Source organism: Pteropus alecto, unplaced genomic scaffold (assembly GCF_000325575.1).
Source record: "Pteropus alecto unplaced genomic scaffold, ASM32557v1 scaffold39, whole genome shotgun sequence".
In the NCBI taxonomy this organism is placed as follows: domain Eukaryota; kingdom Metazoa; phylum Chordata; class Mammalia; order Chiroptera; family Pteropodidae; genus Pteropus; species Pteropus alecto.
In genome coordinates, this window is record NW_006443568.1 from 12,018,168 (window position 1) to 12,026,010 (window position 7,843).

At 41.9% G+C, this 7,843-nt stretch overlaps 1 protein-coding gene across 3 annotated transcripts in view; it reads right to left on the reverse strand.

Moving 5' to 3' along the window:
* The window catches only part of ZBTB40 (zinc finger and BTB domain containing 40), a 65,405-nt gene extending 58,226 nt beyond the window's left edge, over positions 1-7,179 (reverse strand). For 2 of the 3 annotated variants that reach the window (XM_015598882.2, XM_006924468.3), the window contains exon 1: positions 7,012-7,178. The gene's annotated coding sequence lies outside the window, so the exon portion shown is untranslated. Of the gene's footprint in view, positions 1-7,011 lie in introns of all 3 variants that reach the window. The other variant, XM_015598881.2, reaches the window with a different exon arrangement.
* Between the last annotated feature and the right edge of the window lie 664 nt (positions 7,180-7,843).

The following is a 7,843-nucleotide window of genomic DNA, read 5'->3' on the forward strand; positions in this document are numbered from 1 at the left end:
CCGGGGAAAAAAAAAATCCAGAACTCTGGGGGCCAATTAGTCTGCTGTCTTAGACTCTGACCTTAGAAAGTCTCCCTCTGGTTTGAATCTGACTGGAGCTGAGGGCAGTTGACAGCAAAGTGCCAGCTATATGAGCAGCTGGTGTCTAGGGTGGCCAAATTTAATGACTACCAGAGCTTCAGCACAACATTCAGAAGTTATAGTACCACACCAATCTATGGGCTAAATGAATGAGTGGCAAGTTTCACTGTTATTTAAATTTATAAGTTCCTACTACATTCCTGACATCGTGCAAGGTAGGAGTACTCAAACCAGTGGTAGGCCTTTAAAAATCAACTAATATCAATTGTACTAGTAAAACTAGACAAAAAGGCAAAGCGTGAGCAGAGCACATAAGAATGAAAGGAGGGCTTATTGTTTGCAAATGGCAGCAGTGATGGCAGTATCTACGATATGAATTAGAAGGGAAGACTAATAAAATACTACCCATTTAAGTTTAAAAGAGTGGCTCTTGACTGTTTCTCTTGCTTTTGCTTTTCCCTTACCCAGATGGAGTTTAAAATTTGAAAAAAAAAAAAAAAATCTTAATAAGGAGCTAAAAAAGAGTTAGGTTCTAAAGCTGACTTTAGCTTTGTAACCTTGAGTTACTTAACCTTTCAACACCTGTTTTCTCAAGTGTAGAATGGAGATAACATGTATATGGGAGTTCATAACGCTATTCTCACTCCGGTATCTTTGCAATTTCCATAATAATCTTTTAAATGGGGATAAAAGTATCTATTGCTTAGCTGCTGTAAGGATTACAAGAAATAATCATGTAAAACACCTAGTACAGTGCCTGGCACTTTACAGGTGCTTAATAAATGTTTAACTATTATTACCAACATGATGTTTTTTTAAAGTTCTAGGATGGAGTTAAGGAGGAGAACAAAATACTATCTACCAGTGAATTAATGGCTGCAGAGTGTAGACTTATTGGTCTTATACGCTTCGCACTTCCATCCACTTTCATTTTCTCGTTACTGCTTTATTTATCCATTCGACAGCTATGTACTAATTGCCTACTGTATGTAAGATACAAAGCTAGGTCGTGAGTGGGAAAGAGAGGCAGAGAGACAACAGAACAGACTTTCAGAGAGACTTTGGAATATGTGGGTGTATACGACTTCTGAGAAGTTCTGTAGGGATTCTCAAAGAAAAAAAAAATTTAAGTTAAGAATGAAAGTCTAACAAACTTAACAAGAAGTATACAAATTTCATATAAGGAAAAACATAAAGCATTCCTGAAATATCATAAAAGTAGCCTTGAGCTAATGGAAAGATAGACCATGATGTTGGGTAGGAAGACAATATCATAAAGATGTCACTTCTCCCTAAGCTAACTTATAAATTTAACATGATCTCAAAAAAAAAATCATCAAATTGTTTCCTCCTGAAATTAGATGAACTGATTACAAAATTTACATGGGAGAATGAGCAAGCAAATGCAGCCAAAAAAACCCTGAAAAACAACAATATGAAAAACTGGCTCTTTAGATAGTAAAACAAATTACAAGGCCTCTAAAATTATGATGCTTTTATGATGGCATATCAACTGACAAACCAATGGAACAAACTAGAAAATCCACTAATAAATCCAAATGCATACAAGAGTTTGGTATCCAAGAAAGACGACACCTAAAATCAGTGGAGAAAAGGTAAGAACTTTAAGTAGTGTTAGGACCTGGCTAGCCAATGAGAAAAAGATAAAATTGGGTCTTTTTTCAAACTAAATGCCAAGAAAAATTCCAAATGGATCAGAGTCTTAGATATTAAAAAAAAAAAGTGAAACCATGTATGTACTAGAAGAAAGTATTAATGAATTCCTGATTGAGAGTGGGGCAAACTTAAAAAAAAAAAATGGATCAGAGTCTTAGATATTAAAAAAAAAAAGTGAAACCATGTATGTACTAGAAGAAAATATTAATGAATTCCTGATTGAGAGTGGGGCAAACTTCCTACTCTGACTCAAAATCTAAAGCAATACATAAATGATAAACATGACTGTATAAAGATATAAAACTTTTGTATAGCAATAAAACATATGCAAAGTCAGGCATATGACAAATTGGAAAAAATCTTGTTGCAACTTACACCAGACATTGGGCAGACAAATTTAAACTAATATTAATATATACTAATACTATATATTATTTCTTACCTAGCAGATTGGCAAAAGCCCAAAACTCTGACAACACGACTCAAGGAAAAAAAAGACGGGTCAGGCATGAAATAAAAACTCTTGTGAATGTACCTTGTTATATAGTTCTGATTTTGGAACCGTGTAAATGGTTTACATAGTTAAAAAACAAAATTAGACTTTTAAAGGCAATTCTTAAATTTTAAAACAAATGAGCCTGTTTATCAACTTTATCGAGTTGGTGGCATAACCACACAGAGAAAATAATTACAAGTGACCTTAGCAAAGTATTTGACTATGTATTATCAGTAGCATGGTGTAAGGACAAAGGAACCGCACAGAAACTAAAACAACATTCAGTAATCTAATGATTAGTGTAGATAACAGCATCACTACTGGCCTGGTTAATAACATGGCCAGGGAAATCCAGCAGCCTCAAAGCCCCAGAGTGTGGTCTACTTGTCCCAGCAAGGATGAAGTTCTTAGGCCCATTGAATGTTTACTAGTGCTCATGGGGAAGAGTGAGAAGGGAGTGGAGAGAGTGCTGAGATGAGGCTTGAGACTGGCACAGCCAGAGAGCTTGAAGGCAGCACATGCCAAGCCAAGGAAATGCACTAGCCTGAGGGCAGGCAATCATCATGGAGTTTTAAGCATGGGAGTGACATGTTCATATCTATGCTTTATAAAGATCACTGGCAACAGTGTACAAAACAGACTGAAGAGGAACAAAACTGGAGCCAGCTGACCAGCTAGAAGATTGTTGCAATAATCCAGAACAAGAGATTACAGCAGCTTTAACCAAGAGAAAGAGAGTCAGTGGCCTGTTAGGAACTGGGCCACACAGCAGGAGGTAAGCAGAGCGGCAAGCTCATTTGTATTTGCAGCTGGTCCCCAGCCCTAGCATCAGGGGTATCACCACCTCAGCTCCACCTCAGATCATCAGGCATTAGATTCTTATAGAAGCACAGGTCCCTAGTGCCAAAAAGGTTGGGGACCGCTGCTCTACGTGACTGGGGGGGAAAAAAAAAGGGACACTCTCATCTCTGAATTTAAATGCCCTTAATATTTTTTTTTTTTTTCTACGTGGTTATAGCCTGCTTTCTCCACATCATCAAGACGATGACTTTAGAAGGCTGGCTACTGGAGATCCAGAAAACCATATATCACAATTCGATGCCCTTGTAACAATCAAAGAGCCCACTCTCTTGAAGAGTTGAAAGAGGCTGAGGGGTCACTGCCTTCCCCCAGGGTGCTGGTACAGGCAGAACACCAGAAGGGTAATGTAAATACTCAGTATGAGGCAACAGGGCAGACCAATTTGTTTTTCAATCTATTTTATTTCAGTTCAAAGCATCTTTGTAGACAGATAGTCTGAAAAAATAAGCCACACTTTGGTTATACTCAGTCTTCCCCAATCTCCAAAAGCAGTTGGGTATTGCCAAAGTGTGGCTCTCTTTCCTGTGCTGCCTGTCTGCAATGAGGCTTTGAACTGAAATAAAATAGATTGAAAAAACAAATTGGTATGCCCTGGCTCTTCCTGCAGTTTTGTATTATCCTTCAAAGCTAGTGTTACCACCTACTCTTTACTGGAACCCAACAGACCCAAATCACAGAGCAAAACTGCAATACTTTAAATGTGAAGGTCCCACCCAAACCTAAAATAGCAATTTAATTCAGGGCTTGTTGTTTAACATTGCATTTACATGCCACTCTCTGTCTAGTTCCTTGCATTTGCTGTGCTGGATTACATCTTCTGATGACATGTGCCATCTGAGTACAGTTTAAAGCAAAACTTGACATTGCTGATCTTAAATAGTCTGCTCGATTTATTACTGCCTCTGTAATTTTTCATGTTCATGAGCCCAAACATCGTATTATTTTTACCTATTCAAAAAGCCTGCTATTTGCTTTAAAGTATTCAATGCTTTAAAGTATTCAATTCTGCTTAAAGTATGCAACATTATTTTAAAAACTTTTAGAGGTAACCCAAAATCATTTGCAAATAAATTCTGAAATGATCACCACTAGAAGAAGCCTATAGTTTTTCTAGAATGCCGTAAGAATGTGTACCTGCACGAGATGGAGGAACACAAATGGTTTTGAGCTTAAAACACTAAAATGATGAAAAATGTTCTGAATAAACAGCTGTACAATTTGGTTGAAAAAAAAATTATATATCAGTTGGAAAAGGTCATCTCTGAACAGAACCATTAAGAAAAAATAAGATCTGTTCCCCTCTCCCCAAAAGACAGAAACGGTTTTGTCTGTAACACACGTCTGGATTTTTGTTTTTAGCATTTTAGGTAAGTTTCCATTTGGGGCCAAACTTGGGTAGTTTTCGCTGATCAGAATTCAGCAACATGTGTAACAACAACAACAAGAAAACTCAGAACCTATTATTACATTTTCTCTTATTTAATCCACACAATAACCCTTTGAGGAGGCACCATGATCCACATTTGACAGATTAGACAACTAATCCATAACTGGCCAAAAGCATGCAGCTCTATCAGCAACAAAGCTGGGTTCAGGGCCAGGGACTGAGAGCACAGGACTGTAAACAACAGCACACTCACTCACTCCTTTCAGTCCTCCAGCACCCCCAGTTCTTGCCACCTCACAGTCTCTGAACCTGCTGAAAAGTTCTGCCTCCCCACTTCTCTCCCCTTTCCCTTCTTGCTGGACTGGATCCTTGTCACTGAACAAGTTTCGGCTTAAACTAACTTTTTCAAGAGAGGCCTTCCAGGACCATCCTGGTATAAGAGGTCTCTTAGGTTAGTACTGTTTTGTTTCCATTTTGGCAGTTGCCACAATTTGGAATAATTTTATTTACTGTCTTAGACGCCAGGTTTTAGGTTTAACTTGCTCACCCTGGCCTAGCACAGCGGTGCCTGGTACATAGTAGCAGGATCTCAAATATTTGCCCAACCAATGGCCTGGATTTGTGACTGGTTGTGGGCACTGGCTAGCCCCAAATACAAAAACAGGTAAGGTGTGGTCCTTGCCCTTGAGGACCTCCTAAACTGGTAGAAAAGATAAACAGATGGAATAAGACAGAGTGCTGAGTGTGACCAGTTTAGGTTCAGATCCCAGCTCCGTTATGCATTTATTAGCTATGTAACCTTGGACATCTTTTCTGAGTCTTAGTGTCCTCATCTTTAAAATGGGAATATTAATATTACCTATGTCATAGTGCCAGTGTGAGGATTAAATGATAATCCATGTAAATCGAGTACACAGAAATCACTCAATAAATATTAACTACTAATTTTATGCTCATGCTGCTATGACAGCTGTATTTGAAGTTGTCTTTGTTTACTTGTGTACCATCTGTCCAAGCCCCTACAGAATTTAAATTCCATGGAAGGGCAAAGATCATGCTGATTTTGTTCACCACCCTATTTCTAGGGGTTTGAATCATCCTTAATACAAAGTAGGTGCTCAACGAATACTGAATTTCATCAACGCATGCTTGCAAGCATGGGGTGTTCTAAGATCATTTGACAAGCTGGTGATGAAGAGCTAGGTTTGGGAACTACTGCCATTTAAGAAAGGTGTCTAAATTAGAAAGTGGGGTGTGGCAGAAGTTTTATGATTTAGCCAAGTAGAGAGAAATTTCACTTTGGAGTTGTAATTAAATCTTCATAAACCACACAAAGATTTGGATATAATTCCAAAGAAGAACCAATAGCCCCTCGTTGAGAGACTTGAAAAAAGAAACTCTGAGCAGACTTGAAAAAAGAAACTCTGAGCAGTATATCCTGGGTCACCTGGCAGGGGGCTTCTGGGAATGAGCTCACTTTGCCATACCTATACCCTCGTACTCCCTTAAATATCTTAACCATCCAGAATCTAAGCTTCCTCCTCTTAAATGAAATAAAGTGTTTATAAAGTGTTGTCAGCACAAAAACGCTGGGTATGAATATAAATAAAGCACCTGGCTTATTGTGGAGCTGAGTGGATGGTATTATTACTTAAACAGGGGCAACAATTCCCACTTTAACTAATAAATCAGCAAGACCAGAGAGGTAATGGGAAGCCAGAGTGTTTGGTCAGAGCTCTAGGTGCACGGGACACTCCGTGAGAAGTGGCCAGAGGAATCGCTGGACAACACAGACGCGTCTAGGGCAGGGGTCGGCACTCTTTTTCTATGCAGGACCAGATAAATATTTTCGGTTTTGTGGGCCAAGCGATCAAAGCCACGCAACATCTGTCTCAACTACCCAACTTTGCTCTTCTAGCAGGAAAGCAGCCACAAACAAAACATAAACGAGGAACACGGCTGTGTTCCAAAAAAACTCCATTTATGGGCTCCGAAATTTGATTTCATGTAACTGTCACAATTCACATGAAATATTCTCCCTTCTCCTCCACCCCACCCCCCGCAACCATTAAAAAATGTAAAAACCAGTCTTAGTTCCTGGCAGACAAAAAAATGGGAGGGGGGATGGGCGGGCGGATCTGGCCAAAGGCCAGTTTGTCTGCGCCAGGCGAAGGGACTTGGCGGGAGTGGGGACTGAGACTCGCAGCAGCGAGAGGCCTGCGATCGCGCCGAGTAGCAGGCGGTGCGACGCGAGGACAGGCCCCAGGCGGAGAGAAGGCCGGAACCCCTCAGCCTTTCCCCGCCGGAGACTAGAGCCGAGCCTGCGCTCGTTGTGTGGGCCGCCTCTGGGGGCCCACGTCGCAGGGCCGGGGGCGGCTAGGACTGGGCTGAGGCCCGCGCAGTTGGACACGCGGAAGGGTCTCTGTGCGCCCCTTATTTGGGGTGCCTCTCGGGCCTCAGTTACAAAGGGGGTCTCCACGCTGAGTCCCAGCCCCGTTTCTATGGTTACCTGTTCAGCACCGATTCAAACTGCCGTTCTTTATTGACAGCGCCATAGAGGACACGAACACTCCTGCCCGAAGGGAACAATAAAGATTTCTCCATTCAACAGCGCCAAAGACGCCAGAAGGCGGCCATCTTGAGGCCGGCGCGGAAAGGATATAGCGGTACGGGGGAGGCCGGCCCTGCTCCGCGCGCCAGTCACGTGCGGGGGCGGGCCTCGCACGGGCGTGGCCGGCGTCACGCGCGCGCCTCCACCAATGCTACGACAGTGGGACTAGCTGGTTTCTGGCCTTGTCTCTGACCTCTGACCTGTGGCCATCCCCCTCCTCCCCGCACTCCCTAACGAAAGTTCGACTCAGGTTCCCCACCCCTCGCTGGGGTAGCACTAGGGTTAAGATCGTATTTCAAAAGTGGAAAGATAATAGATTAAAAAAAAAAAGATATTTCATTTTTCCAAAACAACATGTTCACGTGCAAGGCGGGGACGTGACCTGAGCCTCGTTCCCAGACGTATTCTCATTGGTGGAGAGGTGTGGCGCTGCTCTGACATGATAGGCTAACAGACCCGAATCAGCCAATCGTGGTGTCTTGAAGGCATTTTGATCCCGCCTCTCCCTCCTCCAACTTTAGTATTTAGGAGTTTGGGTGAAAAGTAGTCACAGATGTTCTTTTGCTCATTTTCCCTCTCACAGTTTGTCGCACACCATGCGCTCTATGTTGAAGCTCCTCTTGCCACCCTCACACAGCCAAACAAATGAAGTCAGATCCAGTGTCAGACCAAGTCACATCAGCGCTGGCCCATGGAACCTCACACTGTCACTCACTCTGTCACTGACACG